The 19,038-nt window shown below is 39.2% G+C and overlaps 1 protein-coding gene and 1 pseudogene across 10 annotated transcripts in view; both read left to right on the top strand.

Annotated features, from left to right (window-relative positions):
* Positions 1 to 19,038, top strand: part of PTPRD (protein tyrosine phosphatase receptor type D) — a 1,630,925-nt gene that overhangs the window by 1,222,606 nt on the left and 389,281 nt on the right. The gene's annotated exons all lie outside the window — the stretch shown is intronic.
* LOC127493654 (T-complex protein 1 subunit eta pseudogene) overlaps positions 1 to 19,038 on the top strand; it is a 42,668-nt pseudogene extending 23,630 nt beyond the window's left edge.

Genomic DNA, 19,038 nt, shown 5'->3' with positions numbered 1-19,038 from the left:
TAAGAATGCATTGATTTTGAGATTTTTTGATATACTGAAGACTTAAAATTCAAATTTATTAACATGAAAAAATCCAATACAGTAGAATAAGGTACATAGTATCTAGAAGATCAGCTGGTTATCAGCTGATTTTCAGCTGATTATTTCCTGTTGAGAGTACCCGTAAAATAACTGCATTTTCAATTCACTTTTTCCTTGGCCTGTAAATAACCATTGTGGATCCATGAAGCAATTTCTGGCTACTTTCATTATTGTCCAGCTTCTCTTCAAAAAAAAAAAAAAAAAAAAAAAAAGCAAGCTAGCAAATGAAAGCAAACAGTGGTTAAAATCACACTGGTAAAATGTTTGTGAAAACCCTTCAGATTTTAACATGTTATTCTTTACTCATTTATAGTCACGTGTAGTGGATAATAAAAAATATTTATTATAGAAATAATGAAGTGATCATTTTTATAATTATATATGTATGTGTGTGTGTGTATATGTGTGTGTGTGTGTATATATACACATACATAATTTAGAGCAAGGAAAGAGGGTTACTATAGGCTGTCTTTAGCCTTACAGAATCCAGGTCAGTGTTGTCAGCCAAAATGACATAGGACAGCTCCTCTCCCATCTCCTTCAGTGCAGTTATGTGATAGACTTGCAAGGCAGCTGATTCATTTGTCACAGTCTGCGTTCCATCTCCCTCCCTCCCCGACTTCTTGGTTGATTTTTTTTAAATTATATCCAGTTAAATCCATTCTTTGTGGTGTGAACTTCTATGGGTTCTGACAGATGCACTGAGTTATGTACCTACCACTACAATTACATGTAACAATTCCTTTACCTTAAGAAATACCTCATACTTCCTCAATATGTTGCCTTTTGGGGTTGTTTGCTCTCATTTAAAATATAATTAAGATTCAGTCATGTTGCATGAATCAGTCAGATTGTTTCTTGCGTATGATTGCATCAAATATATGATAAATATTTGGTAATTACAAATAAAACTGCAGTAGACTTTTATGGACTGGGAAAAAATACATTTTATTTTTCTCTGCTGCAGTAGTTCTGGAACTTAAAAAAGGAAGAAGAAGACATGGTTGATACCCACGACCCACCACCAACCAATTTGTGTCAGAACCTCTGAAGATGGGGGTGTAATGATTTATATAAAAGCTTCTCATGTGGTCCTCTCACACAGGGAAGTTGAGAAATATTGCTTGAAGATAGGTGATCTTTGTATTTTTGGCAAGTAGGTTCTCTGGGGATTATTTTTTTACTTGGCAAGGTATAGTAATTACACTTAAGTAATGTAAGATTATGCTCCAAATTACTTGTTTCCCTTAAGGATTTAATTTCATTTCAAGGAGAGAGTAACTCTATGCTAATTAAACTGAGGCCCTCTTAAAAGTGTATTTATTGAGGCTTAAGTAGTCATGATAGAAATATATTTATAATACACCAATTATATTCCTCAAGAATATTTTAATAATTATATACTTGATTAAAAGGAGCACTTGTTAGTTATATAGTATAATTATATGTTTGAATAAACTATCACTAGTACCAAATGAGTTTTCTTAATTACCAAGACAATTACTTTATATTGCTGATGAAAAATATTATTATCTTATATATATATTCGTAGTTGGTTCTTACAGTGTTTTAGGATGATATTTAATTATTTAATCAATTACACTGAATTACAGGGTGAAACATTAATGTTATTATGAATTGTGCATTTAAAATATTTGTCATTAAAATGAAGTAGGGTATTTTCACATCAAACATTAATTACATAACAACATATGGAGTTTTAAAATTTTCTCTGAGCCAAGTAAAAGTGTCAGTAGGAAGCTATATACTTTGATGGTCAAAATGCTTACTGTGATAAATTTTTAAATTTTCGTCTTAACCCAAAGCCTAGTTTTATTCAGTTGATGGAGATCCTAAAAATTCTGTGATCACCAAGTGTCTCAAGGTCCTTCATAATTGAAGTTCTAAGAAATAGTTTTTTTTCAATATGACTGTTCCATAATATCTGGATAATATTTGCATAAATATCTTTTAAAGATTTATTTATTGGGGCCAGCGCTGTGGCACAGTAGGTTAATCCTCCACCTGTGGCACTGGCATCCCATTTGGGTGCCAGTTCTAGTCCTGGTTGCTCCTCTTCCAATCCAGCTCTCTGCTGTGGCCTGGGAAAGCAGTAGAAGATGGCCCAAGTCCTTGGGCTGCTGCACCCACATGGGATACCGGGAAGAAGCACCTGGCTCCTGGCTTCGGATGGGCGCAGCTCCCACCATTGCAGCTATTGGGGAGTGAACCAACAGATGGAAAGCCTTTCTCTCTGTTTCTCCCTCTCACTGTCTGTAACTCTGCCTTTCTAATAAATAAATAAATAAATCTCTTTTTTTAATATTTTTATTTATTTATTTGAGAGGCAGAGTTACAGAGAAGCAGAGGCAGAGAGAGAGAGAAAAATCTTCCATCCACTGGTTCACTCCCCAGATGGCCGCAACATGCAGAGCTGTGCGGATCCGTAGCCAGGAGCCAGGAGCTTCTTCCTGGTCTCCCACACGGATGCAGGGGCCCAAGGACTTGGGCCATCTTCTACTGCTTTCCCAGGTCATAGCAGAGAGCTGGTTCAGAAGTAGGGCATGGTGCCCATATGGGATTCTGACACTGCAGGCAGCAGCTTTGCCTGTTAAGCCATAGCACTGGCCCAGCATAAACAGTTAATTCTGATTTAAAAACACATTCACCATGACAAAAGAGACATTGTTTGTAGCACCTAGATTTACCTCATACCTCATAGTTGCTACTGATCATGAGCTTCTTATATATTTGCCCTGAGGAATTTGGAAAAGCCAACATGTCTAGATATTTGCTTTCCTCCACAGGGGCTGTAACTCATTTTCAGGGACACAAAGTGTCAAATATTGCAAGGAAAAATGTTTCTAGTATCAGTTACAGGAAGAATTAACGTTGATTGAACACTTAGAACAAGCATGCACCAAGGATTACTTCACTTAGTCAACAACAATCTTGTGTTTTAGAAACCCTTATTATGTAGAAAGTAAGATAAGGTAAATTGTGGTTCAGAGGGGTTAAGTAACTTGTCTGTGGTTACTTGCTGTTGCTCAACATAGTGATGAAGCTGTGAACATAAACCATGTAGTTTGACTTAAGAGAGATCACATCCTTAATTCTTGTGGATTCTATTAGCATCATTTCCCCATTTTATGGAATTCCAAAGTGTCCTATCCTGTGCTAAACTTATTTGATCATTCTAATTTCCACCTCTTTCTTTTGAGATGTACTTTCCTGCTAGGGTGTAGATGGCCTCTTTTTATTGTTATTATTTTATTTCTTTCATTGGTAAAATCAGATATGTTTACAACATATCGTAAAGTATATATACACTGTAAAATGACTCAGTTTAATTAACATGTATTACCTTACATGGGGTTTATTTTTGTGGTGAAACTATGTTCACTCAGCATTTTTCAAGAACAGAATATATGATTACCTACAGTAATCTTGCTGTTAAATAGATCTCTTGAACTTTGTCCAATTGAAGTTTTGTGTCCTTTGACAAATGTTTCCTTAAACTTCTCCTTTTGCTACCATTCTGGCTCTCAATAACACCATTCTACTCTCAGCTTCTAGAAGATGATTGGTTTTCAGGTTCTACATTATGAGAAAAATCTGTGGTATTTGTTTTTTTGTGCCTGTCCTCCAGCTTCACCTATATTATTGCAAATGATGGACTTTCATTATTTTTATGACTGAACAGTATTCCATTGTGTATGTATACCATATTTTTTTCCCATTCATTCATTGATGAACACATGGACACTTGGTAGAGTCCATATCTTGGGTATTGTGAATAGAGCTGCAATAAATATGGGAGTGTATATATTTCTTCAATATACTGATTTTCTTTCCTTTGGCTATATACCCATTAGTAAGAGTGCTGAATCACATGGTACTTCCATGTTAATTTTGGGGGGGAACCTCCATACTGTCTTCTAGAGTGACTTTACTAATTGACATTCCCATCAGCAGGGTGAAGGGTTCCCCATTCTCCAGGTCCCTGTCAGCACCTACCCCAACCACTCTTGTTGTGAAAGTTGTCACTCCAAATGGTGTGATGTGCACTAGATGACTTCTTCTTTGTTCCAGGCCTATTTGTCCATTGCTTGACACACAGTAGGCTCTCAGTAACTGATTAGCTGATTACAGAACAGTTGTGAATTTCATAGGTAGTATCCATTTTGTTGGATTTAGGTCCCCTCTGCATTTTGGAAGTGTTTCAGAAGTCTTTAGGAAACTGAATCAGTTCTTTTGCCTTGTGTAGAGCTGGCTTAGTCTGTAAGGTATGAAATTTTAGCACTTTTCATCCATGGTTGACTTGGAACTTCCCTCGTAAGCATAATTCGGTCTAGCTAACGTGGCACTGAAAAACTGCCCAGTGACTTAATTTTGTTTTATTTATTTATTTATTTATTTATTTATTTATTTTGACAGGCAGAGTGGACAGTGAGAGAGACAGAGAGAAAGGTCTTCCTTTGCCATTGGTTCACCCTCCAATGGCTGCCGTGGCTGGCGCGCTGTGGCCGGCGAACAGCGCTGATCCAATGGCAGGAGCCAGGTACTTATCCTGGTCTCCCATGGGGTGCAGGGCCCAAGCACTTGGGCCATCCTCCACTGCACTCCCTGGCCACAGCAGAGAGCTGGCCTGGAAGAGGGGCAACCGGGACAGAATCCGGTGTGCTGGCGCCACAAGGCGGAGGATTAACCTACTGAGTCACGGCGCCGGCCTTAATTTTGTTTTGAGAAAGAAAAATATAATATACGTGCAGGTAAACTGAGGAGTGTGGTGGATGTGTGATGACATATTTGAACACCATGCGTCACGTGGTATTTGGCTTGCGGAAAAAGCTACTAAAATGCATTTATTTGGGGCAATAATAGGTTAGCTATAATAGGGATCATAATTTAACACAAGAATGTGAGGAACATGTAGTATAATTAGAACACCAAACCAGGAAACCTTATATTCCAAAGTGGATATAGATGATGGGGGCGACACTGTAGGACTTTGACTGCTCTCCTCCTGAGGGTCTGCTTCTCATCTGCTCCCCTTCCCGCTTGCTTCTTGTATGAACTTCTTTCTTATGAAATTTGAATATCCTACCCTATGCCAAGTAATTTCACAGATGTTTTGCTCCAAGAACAATGTGATCATGACACACTGCTACTTTCTGGTGTATTTTCAAAGAGGTTTCATATTCTTGGATGTTTACTTTGAAGTAACTGAAATCCCAGAAGCCAAGTGACCAGAGGGACACATGTCTGTCTGTGGTCCATTGCTTGCATTAAAAAGACATAATTCAGTTTAAAATCTGCAATTTTTTGGAATATTAAGGCTCTGCCACCTATCCAGGTAACATCTTTTAAAGTCCTGTCACTGAGGAAACATTCAAATGACCGTGTATTTTGGTTGAGCTATAGAGTAGGATCATATCTGTATTTTTTTTTTTTTTGTAATATACTCACACACTCTATTGCACCCTTTAGGAGAAAAATGTAATCTTTAAGGCCTTTTCTGCAAAACAGAAAGTTTGGATAAAGCTAATTGATTGTAGGCTTACTGTTGTTCATTATCTTAATTAGTCTAGGTAATTAAATCATTAATTGATTGGAGCTGATCCCTTGCTAACAACCAGTAAAACTCAGTGCTTTCCTGCTTGATCCCCTAAGAACTGCCATTTCAGTTATTCCTGCACCTCTTTATTTGCAGTGTTTTGTGCTATAGAAAGCCTGAACTTCTTGAGGGAACCGTGGCAACAAAAGACTAAACACTGACCTGTGGATAGGGCTGCTGCTTTGGAGGCCTGCGTCAGGGAAACCTGGCTGTGGTTAATTAACACTGGACGCTAAACTGTGCAGATGCAATCCATTATGAAGACAATCCTGACGCTGGCAATTAGCTTTCATTGTTTGTTGTGCTTTGCTTGGGTACTTTTCTGAGACTGTGGATTTCCATCAAAGGACCCTGACACCCATTCCTGCCTGGCATATGCCCAGACATCTTTAGTCCTGAGGCGAGCACTTTTTCTTCGTACTCAAGTTCAGAGCCTTGGGATAATCTCTCTGTTTCCTAAATAGATGAAGTTCTTTTAACACTTCAAAGCCATTTCAAGGGCAGAGAAAAGGGAGGGAAGATGCAGGCACAGAAGGCTTCTAGTGACTTGGCAGAACCAGATCACTTGTCTTCAGGTGCTGAAATCTGAGATGGTTTCACAAAGCTATTTCAAGTCTAAAAATTTGCTTTTAAAACGAATCACTAATCCAGTAATTACAATAACACTTGAGTCAGACTAAACAAAGAAAAAGCAAAGTAGTAAGAAGTTGTTTTACCTTGGAATATGTATCAAAACTTCCTGAAAATCCTATCATATCTAATTTCAGAAGAACTTCTGTAGTGTTTAGTTTGATCAAGATCTGTTGGATATGAAGAGATTTTCTTTTATATTTTTTAAAATTCAGTGTTCTTATGTTTCTCTGGAAGATAATTGTGAAAGTAATGAAATTCGTAATTGGCTTCTTTTCTCCTTTCTTGGACTGATTCTGGCAGTTCCTTGGATGAATCTGAGGCCTGAGCAGTTCTGGTAGACGAGATAGCAGAAGTGAGGCAGCAGATGAGGTTGAAATGAATGCTTGGCTTGGAGTACACGCATATGGATATACTGCCGCCTGGATGCTGCTAATCATGGTTAGCCATTTTATTATTATCGATATAGCTTTAAAAAACTCTACTCATGGAAAGTACAGTGCACAAAAATAAATTCAAGGTGTAGTTACTCACATAGACACCTAGAGAATTGTGGCTACTATATTATCTGTCATGTATATGGCCACTATTTTATCCAGTGAAATAAATGTGTGATATATAATTGTGAAGGCATTTTCTATGTAGACATATGAAGGGAGGCACACTTTATTTATGTAAGTATGAAACATTGTCCTATAATCTTGGTGTAATATGCATTTAATTACTAACATAGGAAGCAGAGATAGCTTGTGTATCCTATTTGATGTTGCTTCTTTATTAATAAAGGGAAAAGGAAGGGCTAGTTCAGAAATGGAAAAGGATGGCCCTTGAGGAAAAAAAAATGTGATCCAATTCAAGACTGAATAAGCTTCCAGAAAGATGCCCTCAGTAGTTGTCCTGTATAAAGAGCCGACTGATGCTCTCAAGGCATTTCCCAGCTCATGAGTAGCATCAGTGCCTGCCAGGTGGCTGCCAATTCTGGGAGACCCACTCTGGGTCCTCATGGCATGGACAAGCTTCTTGTGGGTTTCCTGAGGCACAGCAACAATTTCTAATGATGTGGCCACAATTCTGATTCTCCTGAATACCATGCATCCTGCAGCAAAGACTTCAGAGTACAATGCCAAATGCCAAGATGCTGACAACGGTGATGGCAACACCTCAATGATCCTGCAGGCTGCAGCGTTTCTTTCTTTGTTTCTTTTTTAAAAAGATTTGTTTGAAAAGCAGCAATATGGAGAGAAAGAGGGAGAGAGAGATATATATCTTTCATCTGCTGGTTCATTCCCCCAAATAACCACAATGGCCAGAGGTGGGCCGATCTGAAGCCAGGAGCTTCTTCTGGGTGTTCCACATGGGTGGGCCATCTTCCACTGCTTTTCCAAGGCGTATTAACAGAGAGCTGGATCAGAAGTGGGGCAGCCGGGACTTGAACCAGTGCCCTTATGGGATACCAACACTGCAGGTAGAGGGTTAACCATCTACACCACTGCACTGGTCCCTACACAGTTTCTAAAGCAGGTGAAACTGTATATGGAGAAAGGTTTGTGCTCCAAGATCAAAGAGGTTGCTGTGACTGGAGAAGCGAGGTAAAGTGGAGTGGAGGAGGCTGCAGCAGAAGTGTGCTATGATAATTCTGATGCCCTGCCCTTTCCCAGTGGTAAGCCTTCTTTACTAAGTTGGGGGTTGGTGCAGTGATGGTGCTAAATGATTTTTTGCAGATTAAAATGATTGGAATTGAGGTCAGGGTAGAGCCCTAGAGGAATCTCAGCTGGTAGATAGTATTGCATTTAAGAAGACTTCTGTTTGGCTGGGTGTGAAATGCAACCCAAGAAGTTCAATAATCTGATGATTGCCTTTTTAAATGTTGAACTTGAACCAAAAGCAGAGAAAGATAATGCTGAAATTAGAGTCCAGAGGGTTGAGGAATATCAGGTGGTAGTTGATGCCAGTTGAAACATTCTCTGTGATGAGTTAGAGAGGCTCCATCATTCTGCGGCCAAAGTCATTTTGTCCAAACTCCCCATGGCAGCTGTGCCCACTCATGACTTCGCCGAGAGCACATGTTCTCCACTTAGAGGAGAATCTAAGAGGATGTGATGGCCTGCAGAGACCCCATGGAGACCAGCTTGAGTGCTCTGTCAGCAGATGTGCTGGGCAGCTGCCAGGTGTTTGCAAGATCCAGTTTGGATGCTGGAATTTCACTTTCTTCACTGGCTGCCCATAGCCAAGACTTGAGCTTCAATCCATTATGATAACAAGGCAGGCCTGAAATCAAGAACATTGATAAAGACAGAGCTCTCCGAGTACCTGTGGGATCACTCAAGGACTTTCCCAGGAAAATGGCAGCTGTTGATTGGGGGCATATGCCAAGGCCTTGGAGATTATCCCGCACGAGCTATGTGACAATGTTGGTGTAGTTGTTACAGACATCCTCAGTAAGATGCAGACTTGGCCTGCCCAGGGGAGCATGTGGTATGGGTGGACATTACTAACAACTTTGAGATCTTTGACTGGGAACCGACATTCACACATGGCTATAGTGCACATCAGTGCTGTGACAGCAGCTTTGGATCCTCTATCATATCCATAGACAAAACCATCAAGAACTCCTTCTCCACTGTGGGTGTTCCTCTAGCAACAGGCTGGGGCCAGGCCAATGTCATCACCAGCCATTGACAAACACCTCATATTTCATGTGACTAGCTACAGGATGTGCCCTGCTGTCCCTGGCTTGGTTACCTGGTGATACGAGGAAGGGATGGTAGCTGGACCACTCTATTCTCACTGGAGACCATTTAAATAAAAACTTAACTCTCAGAGTTAGCTTTGTAAAAATGCTTTTTTAAATAAAAAATTCAAAATTGAAACTGCTTGATACCTTAACTTTTGGCAAGTTTCTTACAAGGATTTTTCTGATTGTATTGGTTTTAAAATTGTAAAATTCTGGGACTGGTATTGTGACGGACCAGGTTAAGCTGCTATCTGTGATGCCGGCATCCCATACAAGCCCCCATTCAAGTACCAGCTGCTCCACTTCCAATCCAGCTCCTTGCTAATGGGATAGAAGATATCACACGTGTGTGCGCACTCTCTCTCTTTCTCTCCTTCTCCTTCTCCCTCTCCCTCTCCCCACCCCTTGTAACTCTGCCTTTCACATAAATAAGCAAATCTTCAAAAAGTTTTGAAATTATTTTGTTTCAAAATAAGTTTAGATTATTATTATGCCTAGTAAGAATATATTTACCTGCAGAGAGAATATAAATTCAATAATTTTGTGATGGGGGAGATGTCACAAGCTGAGCCATTTTTCAGTTTCTCATTGAAAATCAGAGCAGTGTAATGAGAGGCGTTGATGGGGAGGTACAGTGACGTACTTTGCATGGATCTGATGAATTTTGTGTAGTTAAAGCTTGTGAATGATAGATGGGCAAAGAAAAAAAGATTTTGAACCTCTGAACACACATTTCTTCATACTCTGTAAATTGCATTATCATTGTGATAGGCTCCTGGGGTACTTTATATGTCTGAAACTCCCATATTCTGTTTGTATGATGCCTTACAATGTACACACTACCCTTACACACAACACCTCACTTAGCCTTTATTATACCGTATACCCCATGAGGGAGATGTTCTGCCCATTTTAGAAATCATGAGACTCTGAATGAGCTGGAACTCAGACTCAGAGTTTCTGATTCCAAAAGCAGATTTTTTTAAAATTCCCTTAAGCCGGTGACATGCAGTCCTTGCTCCCTTCTTCCTTTCTCTTCCTCTTTCTCCTTCCATGTGTTTTTTTTCCTTCCGTCCCCTAGTTACTCTTTCAGAAATAGTTACTGAGACCCTTATTCTAAAAGACAACCAGTTTTGCTGGAATTCAGGGATTGTGAAGGGGGATGCAGAGGAAAGGGCAGGAAGGGGCCGGGTGAGCCAGCCCTGCGGGGCATAATTGGCCTTGGTGCAGGAGCATTGATTTGAGCTGTTCTGGGAATTCAGTGTACCTCAAGGAGGGTGCAGTCAATCGAATGATACTGGGTGATGGCACTCACTCTGGAATTGGGAAGCATGGGGTAGATCCTAGAAATAACAAGAAAGAATAATCAAAGTATTTCTGTAGGTGTAAAGGGTGAGAGAAAAGGATGGATCAAGTATGATTCCCAGGCTTCTTTTATGAGCACCTGGCTGGATGTTTGTAGTATTTATTAAGATAGGAAACAATTGTGGGAGGGTGGTTATCATTTGTGTGGAATGGAAAGACTTGACCTTCCTTTGGGACAGTCTGAATTTGAGCTGACTCTTAAATAGCTACTGTACTGGAAATGCCAGAATAGAAACTGGACATGTGGAGCCAGACCTCATATATGGGTTGAAGATAATCTCATGAGAGTTACTGGCATATAAGAGACAACAGAACCATGGGAAATAGAGGTCACCATAAACAAAAGTTTATGATTCAAGATCAACCCTTGGGCAACCCCCATTTATGGAGGATGAGCGTAGGAAAAGTCCAGGAGTGGAGGGAGGAAGAAAAGCTGTGGAGTAGGAGGAAAGTCCAGGGAAGGTTATATACAAGAGACCAAATGCTTACATGTTTTTAGGGAGAGATACTTTCTTTCTTTTTTTTTTTTATCTTTTATTTAATGAATATAAATTTCCAAAGTACGACTCATGGGTTACAATGGCTTCCCCCCCCCATACCGTCCCTCCCACCCACAACGCTCCCCTTTCCCACTCCCTCTCCCCTTCCATTCACATCAAGATTCATTTTCGATTATCTTAATATACAGAAGATCAGCTTAGTATACCTTAAGTAAGGATTTCAACAGTTTGCTCCCACACAGAAACATAAAGTGAAAAATAATAGATGATTTTTTTTAAATGATGATGAAATCAGATCAGACCTATTGTCATGTTTAATCCCAGTGAGAGTCAAGTTGGGAATTGATAATTTCTTTCTTTCTTTTTTTTTTTTTTTTTTACAGAAGATCAGTTTAGTGTACATTAAGTAAAGATTTCAATCGTTTGCACCCCCATAGAAACACAAAGTGAAATATACTGTTTGAGTACTCGTTATAGTATTAAGCCTCAGTGTACAGCACATTAAGGACAGAGATCCTACATGAGGAGTAAGTGCACAGTGACTCCTGTTGTTGACTTTACAAATTGACACTCCTGTTTATGGCATCAGTAATCTCCCTATGCACCAGTCATGAGTTTCCAAGGCTGTGGAAGCCCCTTGAGTTCTCCGACTCTTATCTTGTTTAGACACGGTTAGGGAGAGATACTTTCAAGTGCTGTTGTGGGGCTTGAAAAGTGTCTGTTGGATTTGCTAATACTGAGGACATTGATGACCTTGGTGAGACTGAGCTCTTCAAGGGATAGAAATGAAGGAATGAGATGGAATAAGTGTTAATGCACAAGTAGAACCAATAGAATTCCTAAGCTAGGAATTTCATTTGTCCTCAGCACACACAACTCAAAGCAGAATCTTTTTGATGTAATAACCTAAGTTCTCATTTAACTGTAAAGAAAATCTAAAACTTCTAGGCCTCTAGACTTTATCACCTTTCTTCCCTTGTCTGCTAATCTCTTCAAAGGAAAGTCTGTGCTTTGCCATCTTGCATTTCGATCTGAGGAGTTCTACATAGTTTTTCAAATCACAATTGGTCTAACCCCAAACACTTAAATGATCTGGTCTCATATAACTCCTCGTGCAGTTTTGATTAAACCCGTGTGCCATGAATTACTTTCTACAAATAATTGACGATTATAAATAATAAAAGGTCTCCAATCAGTTGAGTTGACTCCAAGTGTTGAACACTTGAAATGTCCTTTCATTCTTGTTTGTAGGCTGAGTTAAATTGCATCTCCAATGGTGTGCCTTCTCTTGAAGACCAGAGAGAACCTCTTGTGTGCCTGTCGCTACATATTTCTATAATCAAAATTGCAACCGTCCTTGCTGGTTTTTTTTGTTGCTGTTTTTTTATATCTCTATCTCTCCTAAGCTGGAACTTTCCAAAGTGGGTTTGTTGTTTGTTTATTCTCAAGACCTAATGTATTAGTAACTGTTAAATGTTTATTGAATGAATAAATGAACCTCAGGCTGTTTATGCAAGTGAGAAACAAAGGGTAGGGAGAAATGAAAACACCAAAAAGCCAGAGGATATGGCACAACTAGGATATGTGGTAGTTTATTAAAAATAAAGGCCTACATTCTTCATACAGAGCCTGTTTTCTTTGACTTTATCCACAACTCTTAACTGCTTTATTTATCTAGCGTCAACATTGTCCTATGTAAACTCAGACAAATTCCTGACTCATTTAGAGATCCACTAAAAAAATAAATGACTGACTGACAGGGAAATAAAAAGCTGTAAAAAAATTAGATAAGAATAAAAGCTACAAAAAATAGGAGAATTAACTAAGGCTATGCAAAATAACTGAGAGAACCCACATTCTTTTTAAATTGGCCCACCATGCCTTTCCGTAAGATCTAAAGCCAGGTATATAAATGAATTAACTAAGGCAAAGTAGAAATAAATTCTGACTTATCAGAAGATGATTTGACCATTTTTTTTTCCAAAAGGAAATAAGGCATTTAATGCATTGAGAAGAATCCATTAACTAAGGTTAAAATAAAATATGGAGTTTACTGAAAAGATACTCCTATGTGGAATACCTTATTGTAGTGATGACAATAATTGAGATCGAATTTTGGTAAACAAAGCATTCAGCTAGAATAAAATAATTTTATGCTGGGAATGCATAGTGTGAGAGGTAGGCATTCATGGGTGAGAAAGGAAGAACAGCATGTGGCAAACAGTAGGAAATATTGGAGATTTCCTACAGATCTATTTATTTCTGTCATTATGATAATTAAGTAGAAATATTTTTACCTTTCCATGTTCTGACACTTTTTATCCCCAAAACAATTGAAGATTTTCACTCCTCCCCCCCATTATGGCATAAAATAAAAACTTTATTTTCATTAAAAATGCCCAGACTTGGGCTGGCGCCATGGCTCACTTGGTTAATCCTCCACCTGCGGTGCAGGCATCCCATATGGGTGCCAGGTTCTAGTCCGGTTGCTCCTCTTCCAGGCCAGCTCTCTGCTGTGGTCTGGGAGGGCAGTGGAGGATGGCCCAAGTGCGTGGGCCCTGCACCTGCTTGGGAGACCAGGAAGAAGCACCTGGCTCCTGGCTTCGGATAGGTGCAGAGTGCCAGCCATAGTGGCCATTTGGGGGGTGAACCAACGGAAGGAAGACCTTTCTCTCTGTCTCTCTCTCTCACTGTCTATAACTCTACTTGTCAAATAAAAAAAAAATTCCAAAACTTGTACATTTCAACTTTAAACCTTACATTGCTGATGAACAAAAGGCAATGATATTTATGAGACGGATATACCTCAAACACTTGCTAAACATAATTAGTGTTTTAGTAACTCAAACACTGGCTAGATTGTTTGAAAGTGATAGGTCGGAGTTAATGCAATTTTAGATTTAATTTTATTTCTTGGTGTTTGTTCACTGTTTCATCATGCTAAAAGCAGGGCTTTTTTCTTAGTTAATCCATGTGAAAAGATTTTTTTCTTCTTTGCTGTGTAATTCTAAATTCAATTGCTTATCTGTTTTTGCAGATTAATGAAAACACTATGACTGAAGTTCTTTCATACAATATATTATTTTTCTCCTTAGAAATAATAAAAGCACATCATAATGCATCTTTGCTATTAGCAGCTGACCTGTAGCGTGCTGTGGAACCATGTAATTGAATAACACTTTTTGAAGAGGGAGATACTCAATAGTGAGAATGAATTTAAGTACATCATGGCAATAAAGCTGTTGCTTGACAATTCAAAAAGTTTGGAAATAGAAATACTACCTTTGATTCCTCATGGCTGATTATTTTTCTTCTCTAAGTGAAATTTGAGGGTTTGCTACAATACAGTAAATAATAATTTAGGTGTATTTTTACTGATGGCAGCACAGTTTCCTAAATGAGAGTAATGCTGTAGTAGGAAGATAAAATTATACAGTTTTCCTTAATATATACACCAGCAAAATGTCTTATTGAGTGATTGGGAAAAGGTGAGCGAAACTTGGAAAACATAATCTATTTGAACTGTACATGAGATAACCAGGTAATTACTGGTAATTTTGTTGATGTTCAGAAATTACTTGTCTGTTATTGCATGAGACATATTTTAAGAATGCAGTCATCATAAATGCTGGAATTCGTTTCCTAGCATCTCTGACATTTGAATACAGTGCACTGTTAAAGACCTTAAAAACACAAAGGACTTGATTGATAGACTTTTTAAAATGGTTAGATCAGTCAGGATCTATGAAATGACCACTTTCCAATTTTATCCTCATCAAAACGGGGAACTCTTGCTGTGCTGTCTGGAGAGTTCAATGCAAAGTGTGCTACCTGATCATGCAAAATATGACCACAGAGTGTGAATGTTTTGTTCCCATTACATTAGCCTTTGCTTTCAATAAGGATTACAGTGAGCTGATGGGATGGATAACATTTCATAAAATTAATTTCTTACAACTCAGTTATCTAGTACATTAAAGATTGACAACAGAATATGAACTTGTAGTCATGAAACTCATTGGCTTAATCAATTACTCTTTCAATCAGAGATACTTTGTTTTGGCCTGCGCCGTGGCTCAATAGGCTAATCCTCCACCTAGCGGCGCCGGCACACCGGGTTCTAGTCCCGGTCGGGGTGCCGGATTCTGTCCCGGTTGTCCCTCTTCCAGGCCAGCTCTCTGCTATGGCCCGGGAGTGCAGTGGAGGATGGCCCAAGTGCTTGGGCCCTGCACCCCATGGGAGACCAGGAGAAGCACCTGGCTCCTGGCTTCGGATCAGCGCAATGCGCAGGCCGTGGCGCACCGGCCGCGGCAGCCATTGGAGGGTGAACCAATGGCAAAGGAAGACCTTTCTCTCTGTCTCTCTCACTGTCCACTCTGCCTGTCAAAAAAAAAAAAAAATACTTTGTTTTAATTTCAGCAAGTTTTCATGACCTTGTTTCAAATTTGTATAGTAGAATTGGTTTATGCTCCTTTTTCCTTTGTTAAGTAAATATATACATCTGCCTAAATATATTCATTGTAGTTGGATTTAATTCTGGTTGTTAAGGTAATTGAGGGAAAATGTCCTCAAATGCTTATTGTGAAAAATATTCATTAATTGAGAAGAACTCTGATCACCTTTTCAGATTATTCAAGAATGATTTTTATTTGTAATTATATGCAGGATGTTGATAGTTTCTTTGTATGTTTCATCTTTCTGTCAGGGATATGTTGAGAGGCTCTGCAAAAACCAGAAATTTGATTTAATAATGTGCAAGAGCAACTGTTTAGCATCTGTCCTCAAGGCAAAGAGTTGAACTGATAGGCTTCATAAAGAAAATGAAGAATCATTATACAGTTCATCTGAATTTCATTACTTGTTAGAAATTCACTCAAAGGATCATAAATTCTGTATTTTTTTCATTATTCAAGAAGTATAAAAAGGTTGTGTATTTTGTAATAGCAAAAATTCTGAGAGGGTGTAAGAAATTCATTCTTTAATAAAAAAAATTCACACCTTCAAATGGATGCCGCTTCTTCATGAAGGAGAAGCCTAATGGTGAGAGTTGCTTCTAATGTCATAACATCAGGTGTTAGTTCTGAGATGATGCTTATCAAAGTTAGAGTGACTTTGTCGATGTTTCCAATCTAGGATCTCCTTGCAAGGATCACTTGTGAAATAAAGAGAGCATTCCAATTAAACATCAGTTCTCTATCAAAGCCAAATTTTAGTCAATTTAGCCACTTCTTAACTCTTAAACTATGAATATATAACTTTCACCATGTCATGCAAAAAAGAAAATAATGATGTCATGAAGCCCTATACAACAAATATTAAGATGGGTCGGTGACCCTCAAATGGACTACAGGCTTGGTAGCTTTGAAGAATAAATTATGTGGTAATTATCCTCTTGCTCCTACCTGTATCATCACAGATAAGTGAAATACAGCTCATGTAACTCATCTGATTCTTAATTTACATCTGAGATCTGTGAACCTAATATTCTGCATCTTGGTAATTGTCTTTGCTGTGTGGTGACAACTTAGCCCTGAATCTCAGTGACTTGGCAATCACAGATTCATTGACTTGTGGCAACTGTGGGTCGGCCGCTGTGCATCCATCTTCATATTTTCGGACTCAAACTAAAGAAGCAGCCTTTATATGATGCATGCCATTCCTATGGTAACAAGTAAGAGAAAGAGACTGGTCCAAACCACTCAATAACATTTAAAAGTTCTGCTCAGGCCTAGCCTGTATCATGACTGCTAAATTCCATTGGCTAAAGCAGTTGCATGGACAAGGTTATGACAGACAGATAGGCTTTGCCCGTGGGGAGGCAGAATGAATCACATGGCAGTGAGCAGCAGGGCATGCTCTTCTTAGAGGAGAAGCAGAGACTTGGAAAAGATTTACACAGAGGGACACTGAATTTGATGGCAACCCTCGAAACTCTACATATAATAACTGTAAATTGCAGTTTCTTCTTTTTCCAACCTGAGCCTTCTGGTGCCTTTTTTAGTTTGTTTTCAGGGGTTTTCTAATTTACTACTTTTTTTTTTTTTTTTTTTTTTTTTTACAGGCAGAGTGAACAGTGAGAGAGAGAGACAGAGAGAAAGGTCTTCCTTTGCCATTGGTTCACCCTCCAATGGCTGCCGCGGCGCTGATCTGATGGCAGGAGCCAGGTGCTTCTCCTGGTCTCCCAAGCGGGTGCAGGGCCCAAGCACTTGGGCCATCCTCCACTGCACTCCCTGGCCACAGCAGAGAGCTGGCCTGGAAGAGGGGCAACCGGGACAGAATCCGGCGCCCCGACCGGGACTAGAACCCAGTGTGCCGGTGCCGCTAAGCGGAGGATTAGCCTAGTGAGCTGCGGCGCCAGCCTAATTTACTACTTTTCATGACTTTGAAGAAGGTTGTTGTGGTTATTGAGCAATGGGAAAGTATTTATTGGGCACATTACGAACAGTAAAAATCCGTGAAAACAAAGGGTGGGGCTGGAATGCACTATTCCAGACCCAAGAGGGTGGCACCAAGCTATCTAGTTGCCTGCAGGAAGGCCAGTTCTTTGTCTCCTGAATATTTCTGGGCGCTCCCCCTAGCAGAAGTTTCTAGGCAGTTTCCCCCCGAGGCCACGGTGTAGAGTCCTCTGAGTATACAGTTGAACCTAAACTGCAGATTTCCTTTTGTGGTTTTCTAGGAACCTGAGTCGAGCATGATAAAGTACAAACATAGGTAAAGTTCATACAGCAGAAAATGAATGTGGGATATGGTGATACAGCTATTAGTCAATAAATGCACACCATCTGTACAGTAGTGTCACAGATCTTATGAGATGAACTTACTGTATTGAAGCGGATGCCAGGATCCTTTCTCAAGAACTTAGACTGCCCCCACAGCTAGCGTTTCTCCCTCAGTACCTCCTCCTTATCCCCTCTATCCTTGATTTATGACTCTTAACCTCTTAGCATTTCCAAAAAGGAGCACCTTCTTAGCAGCTACAGCAATTACTCAAATAGATTAAAGGAGGAAGGCACTCAGTAGCACAACGAGCACACTGTAGGTGTTCAGTATATAGTGCCTATTAAATGTGCTGTTACTATAATTTTTATATCTAATTGATAAGCATTGAGACATTTCTTCTGTGTAGGTTTAATTTAAAACGTTTTGCCTTAATTGGAACACTGTGTGAAGACTTACGTTTGTGTACAAGTTTAGATAATAAAATTCAGCAGATTTATACTGAGTGCTTCCTGTGGACATGTGATAATTTACTCGCAGCAGAAACTATCGAGGAATATGAGCACTATTTTCCATGACCTCAGAAGCTTACAGCCACCCATGGTCATTTATAATTAATTGAATATTTCATGCACTTTATGATAATGGATGGAAAATTAAGTGATATGTTCTTTAAATGATAATTCATTTTACCAAAAGCTCTGGTGGAAAGTCCAGATGAACTGTTCCAGTTGTTTATTCTTCCTGCCTATAATACTGTTGATGAAATTGTGTATGTGCCCCTCTCCAACCCAAATACACACATGGTAACCTTTCAGAAATCACAACACAACAACAAATTTGCAATCTGAAAACCCCACCAAGTAAAGAATGCCTCAGTTCATGTTCAGAGTACCCCATGGTCCATCTCATTTCACTGCAGATTTCTCTCCTTTTTAAGCTGCTGATGAAAGAAATTTAAGTCTTTTCCCCTTTTCTTTGCCTTGAGTAGAGTTAGTTGTCAGAAATAAGACATCCTTTTATTTTCAACTATTTAATTTTAACTGTAATTCCATGGTTGCAATTTTCTTGAGAACTCAAGTTTTTTTTTTTTCTCAGAAGGCCAAAGAAATATTAGAAAATAGTCAACCTACTAGGCCAGAAAATGTTGCTGTTCTCATGCTTCCAAGAGTATTTTATAGCCAATTTGATAAGAAAAAGGAAACAAAGCACAATGAATAAACAGTTCTTGGAAAGTCCAAGGGAGAATTTCTTTCTCGTGCTTAGCTCTGGTGGTGGTAGCGATATTTGAAACAATAGTTTTTCACATTTCTTAGAATCTTCTGCAGCATAAGCACTTTGTCTGGATTCACAGAATCATTGAAGGCTGTTTGTTTAACTTGGGATAAAGTAAA

The sequence above is a fragment of the Oryctolagus cuniculus genome, chromosome 1, assembly GCF_964237555.1.
Source record: "Oryctolagus cuniculus chromosome 1, mOryCun1.1, whole genome shotgun sequence".
Classification (NCBI taxonomy): Eukaryota; Metazoa; Chordata; class Mammalia; order Lagomorpha; family Leporidae; genus Oryctolagus; species Oryctolagus cuniculus.
The sequence above is the reverse complement of the archived record's forward strand: the minus strand, read 5'-3'. Positions and strand labels throughout refer to the sequence as shown.